This window comes from Chrysemys picta, chromosome 3 (assembly GCF_011386835.1).
Source record: "Chrysemys picta bellii isolate R12L10 chromosome 3, ASM1138683v2, whole genome shotgun sequence".
NCBI lineage: Eukaryota > Metazoa > Chordata > Testudines > Emydidae > Chrysemys > Chrysemys picta.
This window is the reverse complement of record NC_088793.1, coordinates 169,149,190-169,166,756: the sequence shown is the minus strand read 5'-3', so window position 1 is coordinate 169,166,756 and position 17,567 is coordinate 169,149,190. Positions and strand designations below refer to the sequence as shown.

Below are 17,567 nucleotides of genomic sequence, written 5' to 3'. Positions count from 1 at the left end.
ATGCTTTTGTCAAACAAGTTATTAGGCTCAATACTGGATTGAAGTCTATGGCCCGTGTTATACAGGAGGTCAGACTAGATGATCTAATGGCCCTTCTGACCTTAAAAGTTTTGAACGTTGGTTAACTGCATGTAGGCAAAAAGATTGAAGTCTACACTTCAGCCCACCCCTTGCACAGTCGTAGCTGCTCAGCTGAACCATGCCTCCATCCCCCACAGGGCTGGCATCACCGCTTGCCCCCCTGCACATTCCTCTGCACTCCAGAAGGGGTGTATGCCCCACTTTTGTTGTTGTTGTTGTTGCAAAAGTGGGCATTTGGCCTGTATTGCTCTTGTATATGCAACCAGAGAATCTATATAATAGTGTGAGGTGAGGATAAGAAGTAACCCTTCTAAAACAGAAATCATAAATGCCAACGCTGGGGACCTGATTCTGTTCCAATCCGAATCAATGGGAGTAGTTTTGTCACTGTCACTCTTTTCACTGGAAGCAGGACCTAGAACAATCAGAATCAGCAGTTTCTTCCCTTTTCAGATGTTTTCCTACAGCAACCCACCTGCCATCTCTCAAGAGCCTAGAGAGAGAGAGTTCACTGGGGCTCTGGCAGCTTTAAACCTACCGACACACTGCAAAATCCTTCACAACAGTAGGGAAGTGCAGTGTGAAACCTGTGCCCAGTGACCAATCCCCTCCCCCCACCAAGAGAATGCGGTGCGTGCGGAGCAGGACTTAATGCTTCCCGGGAAAAGGTGTGGTGGCTATTTGCAGGCGTGATTCAGACGATGGCTGGCCCGAGGGCTGGCCGGCTGAGCGATTTGGTGCAGCTTCCACTATATTTGAAAAAAAGCCTTAACAATGAGCCCGAAATGCAGGCGCCGCCCCGGGGCCGAGGACGAAGCCAGCGCGTAGCAGCCCCTGCTGAGGGCACGACGCCTCCACCTGTGCGCGGGGCGCGCTCACCAAAATGGAGCGGCGGCGGCCGAGCCAGGCAGCAGCGAGCGAAGTTCCCTCCCGCAGCCAGCAGCCAACTCTCCCCGAGCCGGGGGGCGGAGCCACGAGGCAGAGAGAGGCTCAGGTCTGGGGAGCGCTGCACCAATACAAGCCAGCCCAGGAGAGCGGCTCCCTCCCTGTGTGTGACCCTCCCCCACGCTGTGCAGTCATGGCGTGTGAGGAAGGAGAAACTCTTCCAAGAGCTCACAGGGCGCCCTAGCAGCCCCCAGCCTGGTCACCTCCCATGCCCAGGAGAGGGTGAGAGCGCCCACACCCAAGCCGGACCTGCCCAGGCTCGCGGGGGCGGGCGCCCCCTCCCCAGGGCTCTGGTCTAAGGCAGTGCCTCCCCTCGCCCCCGGAGCGCGTCGCTGCGCCTGTTTCAATGGAGCCGCCTCACGTTCAGCCCGGGAGCAGCGTGGCAAGCTGCAGCCCCAGCATCGCCCCGTCCAGCCCCCCGAAAGGCAACACGCCTGGCAGCCTCCGGCACCGCCGTGTCCCCGGGGAGCCCAGGGCCCAGCTGCCAACTCGCCTCCCACCCTCCCGGGGGGGCGCCCTAGGCGCCGCTGGCCGGAGGCTCCCGCACCTGCGTTGAGTTTGCAGCCCTGAGGGGGTAGCTGGGCAGAGCCCAGCCCGGCTCCCCGGGAAGGGACCAGCCCGGGCACGTGGCCTGGCCCGTCCCTGCACCGAAAGCCCCGGGGCGGCTGCGGGCGGGGGGTTGCGCGGCAGCCTGGGAGGGGGGTTCAGGGCGATCGCTGCTGCTGACACCTTGTTACTTCCTGCTTCGCAACCCCAGGGCCCGACCCATCTCGGCGGAGGGATCCGCTCGCCTCCTCGAGCCTCCGCCCATTTCTGCTTCTGCTTTTTTTTTTTCTTTTGCAAGAAAATAATTTGACAGCGATTTGCTGACACTGGGATTTTGCATCAGCGATTACAAGAAAGAAACCCCCCAACAACCTCTCCCCCGATCACTAGACGGGGCGCGCAAAGGAGGATCATGCAAAAGGTAAGTCCAGGTTCTTGGAGCCTTTCCTAGCGTGGGGTTGCAAAGTGTGTGGGGAGGTGGGTGGATATTTCTACCACTCCTTCTTCGCTCCCAGTGCAATTGCTTAGGGGAGGGTGTATTGCATGGGGGAAGGGGAGGGAGGAGTATGTTTCCTGGCGGAGCGATATTTGTTTACAGGATGAGATCTGTACTGTAAGTAAAGTAGGACCGAGCAAAGGCAGTTCTGTAATAAATTAGTATTTAAATTGCACCATCAACGACCCCCAAAAAGGGAAAAATTGTGCCCAGTCCGGCCAGGTCTGTGCTCCCGGATCCTGCATGCACTTGTTGCAGATTTACACCAGGTAGGCAAATGCTTAACAAGTTTCATTTTGCATTAGCTGGGGCACCCCTAAATAAAGAAAAAGTTTGCAGCTCACTCTCGCTCTGTAGTGCTGAGTAGGCGAGGCCCTCCCTGCAGCCTCTTCCCTCTGTTGTAAGACATCCCAGCAGGGAGAAGAGGACAGCCGGGCTGGCAGTTTATTACAGTGTCCTGTGCTTGCGCCTTTTTTTGGGGTGGGGGTGGGGTGTGCGCGTATGTGCAGGCCTTAGGGAATGTAATTAAAGGAATGTATGTGATAAAGTTCTTAATCTGCAACCGAGAAACCGCAGGACTCCTTAGGGATGAATCTTTTCACAGGGTGCATTTGTGTCAATGCTGTGCTGTGGCAAGTTACTGTATGCGTGGATTTGGCACTTGATAATATGCTGCCATACCTGCCTACAGTGGAAAATAGAAAAACCTGAGATTTTCATCTTGGCCACTCCCTAAATCTCTGCCCTATGATTTCTCCTTGGCAAGTGACAAAAAATATTGCCTAAGATAAAAGTGTGCTTTTAAAATCAGGAAAATAATATGTTCCAGTACTTTGTGATTCCGAAAAACGTGGCTCTTAGAATTGCCTTTTTGCAGCCTGCCTGTAGAGGTTCCTCCCATATTCTATTCAGTGTCACATTCAGAGCTGCAATACTGAAAGTCCAGAGACTCTGGAGGCAGGCCCCAGAGTTTGAAAAATCCCTACTTCTCAGGCCAAATGCTTGACATTAAGTAGGGGTGTATGCTGAGGGCTTTGCATTTAAAAGGGGTTTGGGCTTGATGTGCACCCCTGAAAAGGGTTTTTAGGATTTAAAGTAATGAGGGCTGGTGGTGGTTGCTTCTTGGGGAAGTTGGAAAGGGATGTGGATTCAGGTTCTGAAACATTTTGCTGTAATTGTACTTTATCTTGCCCTATGAGATCACAATATAATGGCTTGGTTCCTACTTAATGGCCAGTAAATAGCTTGAAAATACTGGAGAAGAAATGGTACTTTGAATTAGCTGTACAGGGTGGCTGACAACATTCAAGTGATCTGTGTGTCGCATACTTGAAATATTAATTTGCTAACTTACTTCAATGTTTGTGAATCTGTTTCTAACAAGATCACATTTAAATTTTCTATCTGAGATTATTGTCTAAACGGGCTGTTGCAGCTGAATCACATGGTTGCATAAGAATTTATTTTTTTATATTTTTCTTCTTTGACAATTATATTATTGCTTTCCTCAGATAAGGAATGCACAGTAGACTGGTCACTGTCACTGAGTTTTAGCACATAACTACTTAATTTTGTGGTCTCTTGAAATGTGTGGAGTAAAGAGCAGAACTGTACACCAGATGTCTAAATACGAGACAGATGTTTTACAAGTAAAATTAATAATCAGTTAACCAGTTAATAAATGCATAATGCTTTCTTCCTCCTTTGCTTGCTTTATAGATTAGTTTTTCATGTGTCAGTCAGTTACCTACACTTGACTCTTCACATGTAAACTTTGCAAATTTTGTATTTTAGGTCTAATAAATTAATACACCTTTGCTGTGCCAACAAATTGCTTAAGATAGGTGCAGATCCTTACAGACTGAAATAACAGAGCATTAGAAAATGTGAATAATAATGAAACTATTTGTGAGAAAATGTTGTGATTATTTTAGTTGCCAGAGACATACAAGTTTAACCAGTGATTAACTGGTTAAACTTGTATGTCTCTGGCAACTAAAATATTACTTTAAGACATGAATATGGAGTGAGCCCTGCACAGGGGTCCACTCATGTGGAGAACTTTGCGGGGTCAGAGCCTAAATATTTTCCTTTTTTTCAAAACCTGTAAATATGTTTTGTGCCTTAATTAAATAACCTATCTTTATGGTATCAGTGTACGGATGAACTATTTGTATGCGTAGTTTTCATGCACAGAACATTTTTTTGTATCATTTATTTAATTTGTGGTCTTGACTGGACATTAATTGGCCTGGAGCAGAGCTATTTCTCTGACGTCCTAGGTATTACAATCTTATGGGTATTTTAGATAGATGAAAGAAAGTTCAGGCATTTATTACATTTCAAGGCCTTGACTGCCATGCTACTATGGGCCACTCCTTTTGAGGTATGTTCACTTTTGTATAAGGTTTGTTAAGGCATACATTTAACATCAAATGTACTACTTGGTTCAAACACTCTATATACGTTATGAGACTTTGAAGATGTGAATTTAAAAGGCTTTGTTATAAATAAAGGGAGTATACAGCTTAACAAATAGGCTTGTTTTTATTTAGTTAAATGATTTCCTCTATCACATGAAAAAGTTGCATTATAAACTTTCCTTAGGGTAACATTTGTGAATTACCAATTAACACTGTTATTTCCATAATTTTTATATATGTGTATTTTGAGAGAATTAAAAGTCAATACATAAGACATGCACACAAGTTATGTAATTAACTAATATCTTTTTTTATCCTTTCTGCTATGCTTGAATAACAGTGTATGTTTATGTAACAAAATGAAGCCAGAGAACTTCAGCAAGAAACTGAGCAGTGTTCAGACATCAGACTACCTAGTCAAACTGATGAGTGACAGACTGTATATAAAAGAAAAGATGTGAATAATGTAGCTTTAAGGACAAAAGTGTTTTTTAAAAATGAGCTGTGCAGTGGGAATTTTTACATGAGTATGCAGTGCAGAATCAGGCCTTAAGTGAAATGATAGGGCCAATCTTGATCACATTGTTGTAATGTGTATTCTGCCATTGACTTCAGTGCAGGAGCAGGCTGTTGAATAGTTCACTAGATGTCCTGCCCTGCTGTTTGACCCATTTGAAAATGATGTGGTATTCAAGTAAATAAACCAGAGCATGACTAAATTCTTTGTCTGATGTTAAGTGATTCATTTTGCATTGGGATGGACTCAGGCTTTATTTCCTATTCATTTATTGTTTTAGGTCTGTATATTGCTCTTGGTCACATGCCTCCAAGTGCATTACAATGATGTTTCAGTTTAGGTTTATTTTTGTGGAAGGCACATCCATTTAACTAGGAAGGTAGTTCCTAGGTTTTTAAACTTAAATTCCATCAGTTTAATTTTTCTGGCTAGTTTAGTCTTTTCAGGAATCCAAGAAAGTAACTATCATTATTAGATTGTTAGATTGTTTAATGTAATTGCCTCCATAACAGGTGGAGAATAGGAGAAAAATGTAAGGATGGTACTCTTATATGTCCTGTGTACTTCATGGAGTAATTCAGTATTGAGACATTTTTATTAATGAGAGAACATCAACATTTTTCTAAAACTTGATGATAAACTCCCTGTTTTTGCAACATATTTTGCTGTTTGACTAGCTGCATTTAGGCTAGGGACAGCCGTTCAATATAAGCTCCACCCTCTTTTTTTTTCACCTACCCATGCTCCTTAAAGGTTGGGAGCTTTGAACCCGCACAGTTTTCATGGAGGTTCCTTGTCAGATCCTTGAGCTCATGTTCTCGGCCCTTCCTTATGTACTGGCTTGGTTTTGTCAATATCCAGTCAGATTTCTCCCACTTTCTGCTTGTATTTTGATGGAATGATTTAGTTCTGAGTTTAAACCCCAAATACCTTATTTTAAAACTATGGTAATAGCGCAGTATAAGGCTTACTCTGTTGTGAATAGTTTAAAATTTGGTTTTAAATTTGCCAGGGAATGAAAAATTTAAAAACTTAAGTTATTTTGGCAAAACATTTGAGAAGAATATTTGTGCTCTCTTTTGATAGTTCAGCATACAGTAGCTAAGCAAAACACTGTTCTCAGGTCTGTACTGGCACTGGTATATGAAGATGTCTGTGTGACATGGCAATGCCATTTAAAAGACACTGCCTTACTGTATAAAAGATGTGTTATTAGCTCCATTGAAAACATGAATTTAAAAAAATGAAGGTGTGATAGTTATGAAAGAGTAGTTTTCATTTCTGCCTCCCCTTCCCCCCCCCCCCCCAAAAAAAAACCCTCCTGGGACAGTATTGGCACCAATGACAAAGCTTAATCAAAATTTCATGTTTAAAACTCTAAAATATTGTTTGACACTGTCTGTTAGATATAGTTAAAAATACAATCTTTGCACATATACTAATTCTCTCTTTGTGACTTCCATCCTACAAATGTTTAACCACTTGAATAACTTTATTCATGTGAGTAGTACCGTTGACTTTAATTAAGTGAATAGTCCCACTAAAGTTACACAGATGCTGGAGTGTTTGCCGGATGGGGGTCTTCAGTTTAAACTAAATATCCAAGGAAGCAAATTCCAGGTATTTAGCCACATACAGTGCTATAAAACTTGTTCGTAAATCATGTTTAGCCTTGAGAAATGTATTAATATTCTCTTAATCAATTTCAGGGTAATGGGGGAAATTCTGCCTTCTAAGAGAAACAGAACATAGCACATTCAAATATATTTTAAGAAGGGCTGCTCTTCCTTTAGAGGGTATGGCTGAATAGGATAGTTTAAAAAAAAAAAAAAACACCTTACTTTTCCTTAACCTTTTTCTGGGAGAAAATAACTGAAGAGATCCAATGTGGTTGCTCTTCAGTGGCACATAGGAGTGTGTAGCACTTATGTACAATATTCTACAGTCCCATTCTACGTTGTTGGGAGCATGTTTGCCCCTAGCTCTTAGGCAGGTGAGGGGAACAGCTTGCCCATTCATAGAATGTATAGATCTAGGCAGTTGAGTCTGGCCCTGGCAAGAGAATGGAATGGGGGATCCAATTGGTCAATGAATCTGCATAGGTCTGGATCCCTAAACTCTACTAAGGCAAGTACAAGTTTAATATTCATGTCCAGCAACTTGCTCTGAAGGAGTGAGTAATGGTCATATTGACACTGGGTCATTGAAAGTGGTAGTAGGTAGTATAGAAAGAATAATAGTGGACTCTATTTCCAGTGCAGTACTCTTTATTTACACTGCCCCAATTAGCTGTGTCTAGGAACTTCAGTGACCCTCCAGGCCAGGGCAGAATTTGTCCCCCAAAAGTACTGTATTATATTCTGCCCTTAAAATAGGCTTGGTAGAATTATTAATATTATCCACCAAAACTATATAAAAAAGGTTTATTTTTAAGCACTTTTTTCTATTATGTATTTAAATTTTCACAGTTGTGGGGAAATTATGGGGCGTTCAGACAATGGGGACATCAGAGAATAATTATTTAATGACATTCAATGTTGAGATTAAAAAAGCTAAAGCTTTATAACTATTAAAACACGAATTGGCAACATCATGTCAAAATATACATAGTAAATCATCTTAAATCAAGTGCAATAAATTCTCAAGCACCATTTTTCTTACTTTGCATATCTGTAAATTTTGATTATTATCAATGGAAATATTTTTCCTCAGTCTGTGTTTGTATGGTGAAATCAGTATTTATCTACATTCTTCAATTAAAAAAATCTAATATTTCCAAGCCCAAATATGTATACTTAGTTTTGCCAACTCTCATGAGTTTGTTGTGAGTCTCATGATATTTTGTGAATCTGTTAAAGTCCGAGCTCCTGCAGTGCTGTGAATATATGATCTCGGCTTTCATTATTTAAAAAGAAAAAAAATATTGTAGACCTCATGGTTGCAGAGACAAGCTGAAAAATGTGACCTGAGACTGTCCTAAAGGCTCAAAACCAAGAAGGCAAATGAAGAGAGTTCACAATTATTATTTTTTTAAAATCTTGTGATTTTTTTTTTTAAGCCAGTCTCATGTTTTTTTGGGGCCTGGCCCATGATTTTTGAATGCATGGGGTTGTCAGTACTGTATCCTGCAGTATTCTACAACAGTAGTCCAAAACACTTCATCTTACAATAGAGATACTGCAGCATTCTGGATGATTTCTGTAGTATTTTTATAAGTGCATTTTGAGGTTCAAAGTGAAATTAGTTTTGTGGTTTTAGCTTACTTTGTAATGAAGTGTGATACAGATCACGCAAACAGCCCACCTAAGTTTGCATAGTTGTCTAGTTCTGTGTTACAGAAAGACCCAAGATACTGCTATTATGTAGACTTGTATGAAAAGGTATTTTTTTCCCCACATCACTGTTGGAAAATTTGTCAAATTTTTATCTGGAGCACTGGGTTCTTCAGTACTCTTCACTGGCATAGCCTGCCTGTGGGTAGGTCATTTTCTCAGCCATATGGGCACAAACAAATATTAAATTTTCCCTTCCTGAAAATAAGAGACAATTGTTAATATCTCACATTTTCTAGTGTTTAACATTTTAGACTAAATAGAAAACAGTCTTTTTCCCCCCCTTGTCAGCTGCTCATTCTAAGATTTCTGAAAGAGGCTGAGTTGTGATGTGTCCTTGAAGTGCTGCATGGAAAAAAATTGCAATACTTTGACTCCATTGTCTCTATACTGAAGCAGCATTGCTGTTTTTTGATATCTGGATTTTTTTTTTAAGATACCTTATGCATGCCAATGGGTGGAGGGAAAGTTGTGGCTGATAGCAGGATATTTTTTTGGGCCCTATGATAAAACTGTCGAAATATAGTGTTGGGAATATATTAATTTGGTAGGCAAGTACAAGTCTAGCAGCAGCTTACCCTAAGCAGTGAGGGATGGTCATACTGACAACTGGGTCTTTGAGAGTGGTAGTGACTAAGTGTAGAAAGAATAATAGAATATCCTTAGGGATTCTGTATTTACATTGCTCCTGATTAGACATCCCACTTTTTAAGGTTGTGTGTATGTTTGGGGTTACAGAGCTTACACCATATTAATTTCTCTGTAAAGCAAAAGAATACTGTAGAGGTTTCCATGATAGTCATGTGAAAATGACCTTGCTTTCCTGCCCTCTAAAGCAACGAGATAACTATAGAGATACTTTACATTTTTGTTATGTTTAAACACATCCAGGATTTTCTTCTTAAATTTTATATCTACAGAAAAAAAAGTTGCATAACACTTTTCTGACCAAAATAAGAAAATGTGCTGCATCCCTTCATTTCCCCCCTTCTTCTAATTGATGTGGGGAGTTTGCATTTTCCCCACTCTCCCCCTGTGTGTGTGTGGAAATGTTAGCATTCTCTTTTTATATAAACAATCTCGGGGTTGATGTGGTAAAATGTGGATGCGGAAATCTATCTAAGTCCAAAGGTACAATAGAAACTTTTGCTGGTATAGCAGTGTCAGTTAGGGAAATGTTTTTTCTTTTTGTTTTTTGGGTGTCGTTTCTGTACCAGCAAAAGCCCTACTGTAGAAGCAGTTATACCAGCATAAAAGTGCTTTTGCATGTATGGTTTATTTCACTCACCAAACTGGGATAAGCTGAACTGGCAAAAAGGACTTTCTTGCTAGTATAAGCTGCATGTACACTAGGAAGATTTTGCAGGTAAAGATCTGCCAGTACAGAAACTTTTAAGCGTAGACTAGGCTTAAGCAGAAGTTCTGTTCTGTCTGAACAGAGTAATGGCTGTCTCCCCAGATGTGTAATGTTGGATAGGTGAATAAGGTAAATATCTAACACAGTGATTCTGCAGTGGGAATATTCATGTGTGTATAATTAAGTCCATGCTTACTTTTTTGCAGGGTCATGTCTTTAACTATGTACTGTATCCATAGAAATTGTGAAATAAATATATTTATTTGAAAAGCTTCACTTGAAGTTGAGTAACCTTCTGCTATTCATACAGAATTAAAATGGTCATCAGTTTGCATATGAGACAATGTGTAGTATTCAGTGTCATCATATATCCCGTTTAAGTGACTTCAAATGCTTGGTTATTGTATTGTATGTGAAAAATAAAAAAACCCAAATTGGGAAATACTGTATTCATTTCTGAAAATGTAGAAGTGAAGACAACTGTTTTAAGGCATAAAAGTTACAATCAATTAATATTCAGTTTGGTCACAGATTATTCACTGTACTCAGACTAGTTAGCAGTATATGAAGAAAGACTACATACATTGTAAATGACCCTGCATATTCATTGGCAAATCTGGGACCCATAACTCAGAAGGGTTGCAGCATCACCAGTGGTAGCAATGGTGCAAAATGTAGTGAGGACAGCAGTAGGATATTTTTTACTGCCATCATGTCCCGCCCATTTGTACCATCAGTGGGTCTCCACTGGTGGAAAATTACAATTCTTGGTTTTTCTAGTGTAGACACAATCTTTGTTAATAGATTAAACCTGCATAGTTATTCACTCTTTCAGACGAAGATTAATTTGTCTCTTTTTAGTAATGATATCTATTTATTGAATAAGAAATTAAACTTGACTTATTTTTTATATGAAGTAATAGTTTTACTTCTGCCCCCAAACTATAAAACTTAGAAGGTCCCAGCCAGCCAAATATGGATTTTTCTTTACCTCCCAGGTAGGCTGATGGAGCCCTCATGTCCACAAGGCCATTACTTTGGCTGTATTATGAGATCCTTAAATCTCTTGCCAGTCATATCATTTTAGTTTGCCTTTTCTCTTGTTTCGTGTCATCCCGGTTTTTAGGAGCTGTACTTACCTTGCAGACAGGCAGTCTTCCTTGAGATGGAGGCAGAACTTGCCATTTGTAATATGTGAGAGAGCATTTCATGTTGTTTTCCTTCTCTGAAGGCTGAAAGTCTCACCTTTGTGATGGCTCCTAGACCACAGTAGAACTTTAAAAAAGAGTTCCAGGATCAAAAACAAGACTCCCAGGATCACTACCAAACCTGGGGCTATTATGTAGCTGTACGAAGGGCTGTCCTCTTGGTCATCTAACAGCCATTTTTCATTATGTTTAAAACGGCATCAGCAGTTTTGTTGTTGCTTCACACGCTTGGTGTGTCAGGTGCAAAATAGTTTCATTCCTGACCCATGTGCTATATTTGTGTGTGTTTTCACCTTTGAAGTATAGATACTCCATGTTTCAAAGGAACACCAGTGTACTTCAATATACCACCACAAAAAGCAGCAGTAAGTGTTAACACACATTGTATGGTGCAGGTCTCAACAAGGGCTGAAATTTTAGTTGTCTATTCAGCATCCAGTACTGTACAAACTCAACTAAATGTCTCCCACGTAGGTAGCTGCCTGTGTGTTTGTTCTTCTCTGTTTTAGTAGCTGCAATTTCAGTATATACTTCCAGAATTATTACTTTTTTTGTTGTTGCTCATTTCCAATCAGAGATTAAAGATAACTGATGGAAATACACTAATTGTGATTTCCCAGTAATAGTTCAAAAGTGTCTATAATCTGTTTGTTTTCTTAAATGGTTTTTCTACAGACATGGTCTATATTGTGGGATGTGTGGGGTTTTTTATTTGTAAATTTTATATTGCTCAATATATAGATTGAGCCAACAAACAAGTCCTGGAAAAAATAGGTCAGAAAAACACCTTAGAGATTGACATATGTCTTGTAGACATGGTAAAAACATGAACCAAAGTGCTTCATAGAACATATCTGAGGTCCAAGTTTGATGCTTCTAAATTGCTTCTGCAACATAGTTGATGTGATCATCAACACCCAGATCACAGTAGGGCAGGGAGCGCTAATTTGTACATGAATTCGGGTGCCTATACTGGCATTTTTGCCTCCTCTCCAAAGGAATACCACCTGCCATTCCATTGCTTCAAGGTAGGGCAGTTTGTAGGAACATGGCAATCAATACTGTTGGATGTCTTTGAACATGAGCAATGATGAGTCTGTAATAAAAGCAGTGCATCAGCAGGAATGAGAGGGATTTATATACACCTCCCAAACTCGATGCAATGACAGTAGGCACTGCATTTGCCAGACCATGAAAGCTTGATAAACTTCTGTGGCTGAACATAGAAATGTAGGGCTGGAAGGGATCTTGTGAGAACAGTTAGTCCATCACTCTGCATTGAAGCAGGACCAAGTATGTGTAGCTCATCCCTGCTAGGTGTTCGTCCAACCTGTTCTTATAAACCTCCAGTTAGATGGGTTCCACAACCCCCTTTGACAGCAGTAGATTGGCACAACCTGCCCCCTTTTTTATTTCAGATTTCTTTCTTGGGTTGGATATGAACTCGCAGTGCGTGGGGTGACACTCAGATTTGATGACTATAACATACCATGGGAGCCATGCATGTCCAACAACATCTGGGAGGTCTGGTTCTAAATCAGCAGACAACTTTTTCAAATGTAAAGTTGTTGTGAATAGGAGTTGCTGGCATTATATTACACCATGTTTATAAGTATTATTTGGATCTGGCTATATGTCAATCTTTGGTTTCAAGGGTGTACTGGTAATTAGAGCTGGAAAATTTGTGAAAACTGTAGTAAAGCTCTTCCCCCTTTCACTTCTCTCTCCCCCCCCCCCCCCCACTGCGTGATCAGTAATAGTGCTGAGTCTTTGTACCTTTTCATCAGAAGATCTAAACCCACTTTGTACTATTACAAGGCAGGAATTCCCAATGTGGTAACACAGCGGGTGGCACTCCACGTCTAATGGGCAATAACCTGATCAGCCATGGATCTCTATAAAATAATAACGTTGCCTTTTTTAGTACAGTTAAAAATAGAGAAGGGGAAGCGAAGTACATTAGGAGGGGAGGAGAAGAACCTTTTTTTTTTTTTTTTTTTTTTTTTTGAAATTGAGCTCTTGAAAAACCAGATTATAGTGAACTTTAACTGAAACATTCCTAAAGGTGTTGTTATAATAATAAAAAGGAAGGACTATGGGAATATGCCTATTGGGGAAAATGAAAGGATGATTTCTTTGTTCATATGTTTGAAAATCACAGATGCATTACAGAGGATGAATTTTATACTTGATCTTGCTTATGGTAAAAACAAGAGGTTTTAGAGCTATGTTTTAAAAGCAAACATTGATTTAAGAAATAATGCACCTAAATAGAAAATTCCATAGAAAAATTGTAAAATGACATAGAGTTGAATTGCTGCCCTGACTGTTGGTGAATAGTACCTTACTTCTCAAATAGTCCCACAGACATAGTCTGGCTACTTGCAAAGTAAAGTACTACAAAACATGAGCAAGGATGAAAGAATCTGGTCCTAAACTATTTATTTTTAATATGCATTTTTTGTAATCCAGGTTTTAATAAGAATTTTTAATATGAATATTTAATATATATGAGTGAATCATACACACATTGATTCCACTAATCATAATGGCTTGAAAAAAGGCATTGCAGTCTCTCAGACTGGGTGATCTCTGTACTAACAGAGCTATGTTCTGATGTTTATGTTGAGATGTTATGGGGACTTTCTCAGAATAATTTGGATCCAATTTATTGAGTTGATTTAAAAGAAGAAAATCCAAATAACCCTTTAAGTGATGGCCCAAAACTAGGGAAGTGGTAATCCAGACTTGGAAGAAGTGTGCATGTAGAGCCTTATCCAACACTTTGACTTCAGTGTGTTTTGGATTGGGCCCACAGGGCCCAATTTTGTAATCTTTACTTATCTGAAGTAGTCTTTCCTCATATGAATAGTTCCGTGGACTTCACATGAGTAAGGATTTACAGCATCGGGTCCATAGGTTAGTGCTTCTGTTACATGCGTAATTATAGCTGTTTCTTTTAGCTGCAGCAGTGTTACTGCCTACTTTGTAATTATATTCTATAATTTACCTAAAGATAAACTGTCAAGTTTAAACCCCACACTGTGCTTACCATAAATGTTGTCTTCACATGTAGCACTTAACTTCTAGATTCTTCCAGGGAATCTTTAAAACTAATCCTTTTAAGGCATAAGAAATAAGAGAACAAAAGAACAACACAACTTATTCTAAGTTCCATCAACTGTAAAGCTGTATGTACCAGCTCTAACAGCATATAGTGCGTGCGGCTAGTATTATTTCTGTTAGCAGTAAACCAAGTTCATATTTTTTAGAGATGTACGTACTTCACATATGTATTGTGCAGTTTAGCTCTTGAAACTTCTAGCTGAATGTTGACAATCAGTTCAGTTCATTCAATAGCAGGGCCAGCTGTAAGCAACAGCAGATACTATCTCTGCTGGGATCCCCCTATTATACAGCAGCCCTTCAAAGGAAGCAGGACAAAAATATTTTTTCACAGTCTAGTGGTGGGCACGATGGCACCTGTTCTGCTTTTTGTAGGGAATCTAATAAACTTTAGGCCAGCCCTGTACGGTATTAAGCTCTTGAATCTGCTCTGTTGAAGTCGGTGGGAGTTTTGTTGTTGATTTTTAGAAGGAGGAGGATTTGGCCTTCTGGATCAGATTAAAAAAATAAGAAAGAGAGCCTCAATTTTCATGTGAATGAAACAAACTTTCAGATTGAGTCAGTGACACACATACTATGTGTGAAGTACTGGTAAGTCACTGCTTACTGTAAATCTTTATGATGCTTGGCAGATGTATATCTGTACTAAACTACAGTTAGATGACTTTGTAGATTGGGGAACTTAAGTAAATATTATTTCCACTGTATATTCAAGTTAAAAATACTCTGAGACATGTAATTTACTGAGCTAATGGCAGAAAGAAGTCTTTCAGCTATCTCAGTGTTGCTTTCTGTCTTAACCTGTGAAACTGTGGTATGAAAGTTAATAAATTATGCAACAAAGTTTTTAGAAACTTGTGCTTACATGTTATTAGTACTGAACATTGTTCTGCCTGTCCTGTGTAGGTAGGCTTAATTTTTATTGGGAAGTCTTCCATCTGCTTTAGTGTAAAACACCAAATTCTGATGTCATGGTAGCAGTGCTGCAGTTATAGAGGAGCTCTGTTTGTTTCTATTATAAACTCCTGTTTTCATTTGCCAAGTTGAAACTTTAGGAAAATTACTCTTTAGTGCACAACAGGTGTACATGGCAGTTTACAAATACTTAAAGCAAAGTCCCTGCTTGGAGGAATTTACATTTGAAAAAATACTTTTTATGCAGTGGAAAGTTTTTGGTCAAATTGCGTGGCTGCTTTTGAGTTATCGGAGCGTGATAAAAGTAACTTTCACGCTTCCAAAAATTTTCAGTGGTATATTTTGAATTCATCTAGACTTAGTTTAGATCAGTTCTAAGTTTTGTTTAAATTTTTAGTTAGAGAGTTTAATCACCCATGGATCCTCACATCTCTTCCAGTCTTCATAATTTCTGTCATTATTTTGATCAGTTGCCTCAAGTTGTCCTTACTCAGTTGTTAACTTCAGCTATATTTGTTACAAAATCTCTTCGACTGAGATTAGAGTGGACTATGACAAATTACTTTGGGGAGGAAGTAATTCAAACATCCCTTTGAAGGCCGAGGGCCAAGATCATTGTTGGCATAATTGGGTGTAATTCTGTTGAAGTTACACCTGCCAACACTAGAGGTTTGGCGCAGTTCTCAATCTGATCTGGTTGTACGGCAATGATAAAGTTCTCTGAAGATCAGGAATGCGAGGTTGAAACAAGTGGTGAAGTTCATTTTAATGTTTTGGTTTATCTTGCACAATCTCATTGAAATTTGACACCAGTCTACATATCTGCGTGAGATCCTGGAACTAGAAACAGAGTTCCATCCTTCCCATCTCTCCTCTTTTCCCCCTTAGGATTTTGTACAGAAATCAGATGACATTTTATCTCGGGCCCTGTGCAGATCTACTTGCCGTATTATTAACACGGTGCTAGTGCTATATTGTATATTCACTTCTACACATTGAAATAAAAGCAAGTGCATTTATTTCCCTGAGACAATCAAAATATCTGATGAAGTACACTTAAATTGCTAATTGCAACTTAAACACACACACTTGTGGGCTCATTTGAATCTCGTACGATAACGGCACATTGGAAAACAAGGCTTAATCTAAAACCCATTGTCATCAATAGATTTAAGTTGGTTTTAGATCAGGCCCTCAGTGCATAAAAAATCAAGGATTTTCATTCTTGCATAGTTTCTAATTTTAGATCACTCCTTTAGCCTAGCTTTCTTTCAGCAGCAACCATATGGGAAAAATAAGGTAGGAGGAAATTTAGATATATTCACATAAGAGAGAGCACGAGTGTGCAGACGCATATCCCTGGGTAGTCTCTGAATATCGTTGTGTAGGAGGAAGCTATCTAGGCCGAATGTTAGATTTATCCTTCATGTTTGTTTATTTAAACTGTAAAGTGCTTGGATGCTCTTGGAACAGGCACAATATAAAAATGTAGACAAATAATAATTTTGCTCCGCTAGAGTTTAAAGGAGTAATGTTTAATTTTGTCCTCTTCAAGAATAAATTATTGGAACAGGGATTAAAAATATTCCCAGATGATATCCCATCGTTATGTCCATCACAGGAGTTTATTATGTTGACAGACTGCCATGGGTAAAAATCAGACAGTTTTAAGTATGAAAATATATTTGTTGTGAATTTAGTGTTAGTAAAAGGTGCCAGATTGACAGTTCTGGAAGCCGAAGTCCTGTTTCTCCTTGGAACAGGTGCAGCAGTGCCAGCTCACACAGCTGCTCAATCCTGACTTGGAGGCGTGACTTCCGGGGGTGAGAGTCAATAACTCAGTTTGTGTCCATTTAAATCCTCTGAAAACGTGGTGGTGGTTTGTGATGTGCGCACTACTTCACAGGAAACTGTATTGAAACTACTTAAAATCATTTTACGTAGGCCATCTAAGAAATATCTGGTACCACCAGTTGCAACTTTTGGTTCTCACCAACTGGCCGGGGGGTGGGACCCCAGCAACCCTACACCATTGCAAGTCTCACCGATGCATTCTGTCCTGTAGTCCCTCCTTGTCTCAATTGTAATGGTGCAGCTGAATAGTTGCCATTCCTTCTGCAAATCTGTTGTGGACTTTTAGTGAAGTGCAATAGACCACTAAGTGGTCCTCAATTGGTAAAAACTTTGAGTCATTACTGCCCTGGATTGGATTTGGACCAGTGATTTGGAGGTAGAGATCTAAAATTTAAGAGCCAGTGGGGACTTAATTTCCCTGAAACTATTTTTTGCAGTTTTGGCTGAAAATTAATACAACATGGAGCACATATGGAAATGGCAGATGCTGGGTTTTTTACTCATTTCTCTGATTTCTGAAATTAAGCAGAAAGGAGGTTGGAAGATCCTGCACAGAAATCAGGTGATACAAGTTATTGTACAGTCATGTGCTCAACCAGTCATTTTAATCTAGGCACATATCTAATAACCTGAATCCCAACAGAAAATTGGGTTGCAGAAGGGAAAGATGAACCAAATGGGATAAACCGATAAAGAAAAAAATCGTTGTTATAACTTTATATATAATATAAACTGTAACTCTCTACTTTGCTACTGAGTGCTACTAT

At 39.9% G+C, this 17,567-nt stretch overlaps 1 protein-coding gene across 17 annotated transcripts in view; it reads left to right on the top strand.

Annotated features, from left to right (window-relative positions):
• The first annotated feature begins 993 nt into the window (after positions 1-993).
• TRERF1 (transcriptional regulating factor 1) overlaps positions 994-17,567 on the top strand; it is a 136,963-nt gene continuing 120,389 nt past the window's right edge. For 7 of the 17 annotated variants that reach the window (XM_065589508.1, XM_065589501.1, XM_065589504.1 and 4 more), the window contains exons 1-2: positions 1,109-1,248; positions 1,784-1,993. The gene's annotated coding sequence lies outside the window, so the exon portion shown is untranslated. Of the gene's footprint in view, positions 1,249-1,783; positions 1,994-2,166; positions 2,338-17,567 lie in introns of those variants that run through there. The other 10 variants (XM_065589499.1, XM_065589502.1, XM_005301240.5 and 7 more) reach the window with 7 other exon arrangements.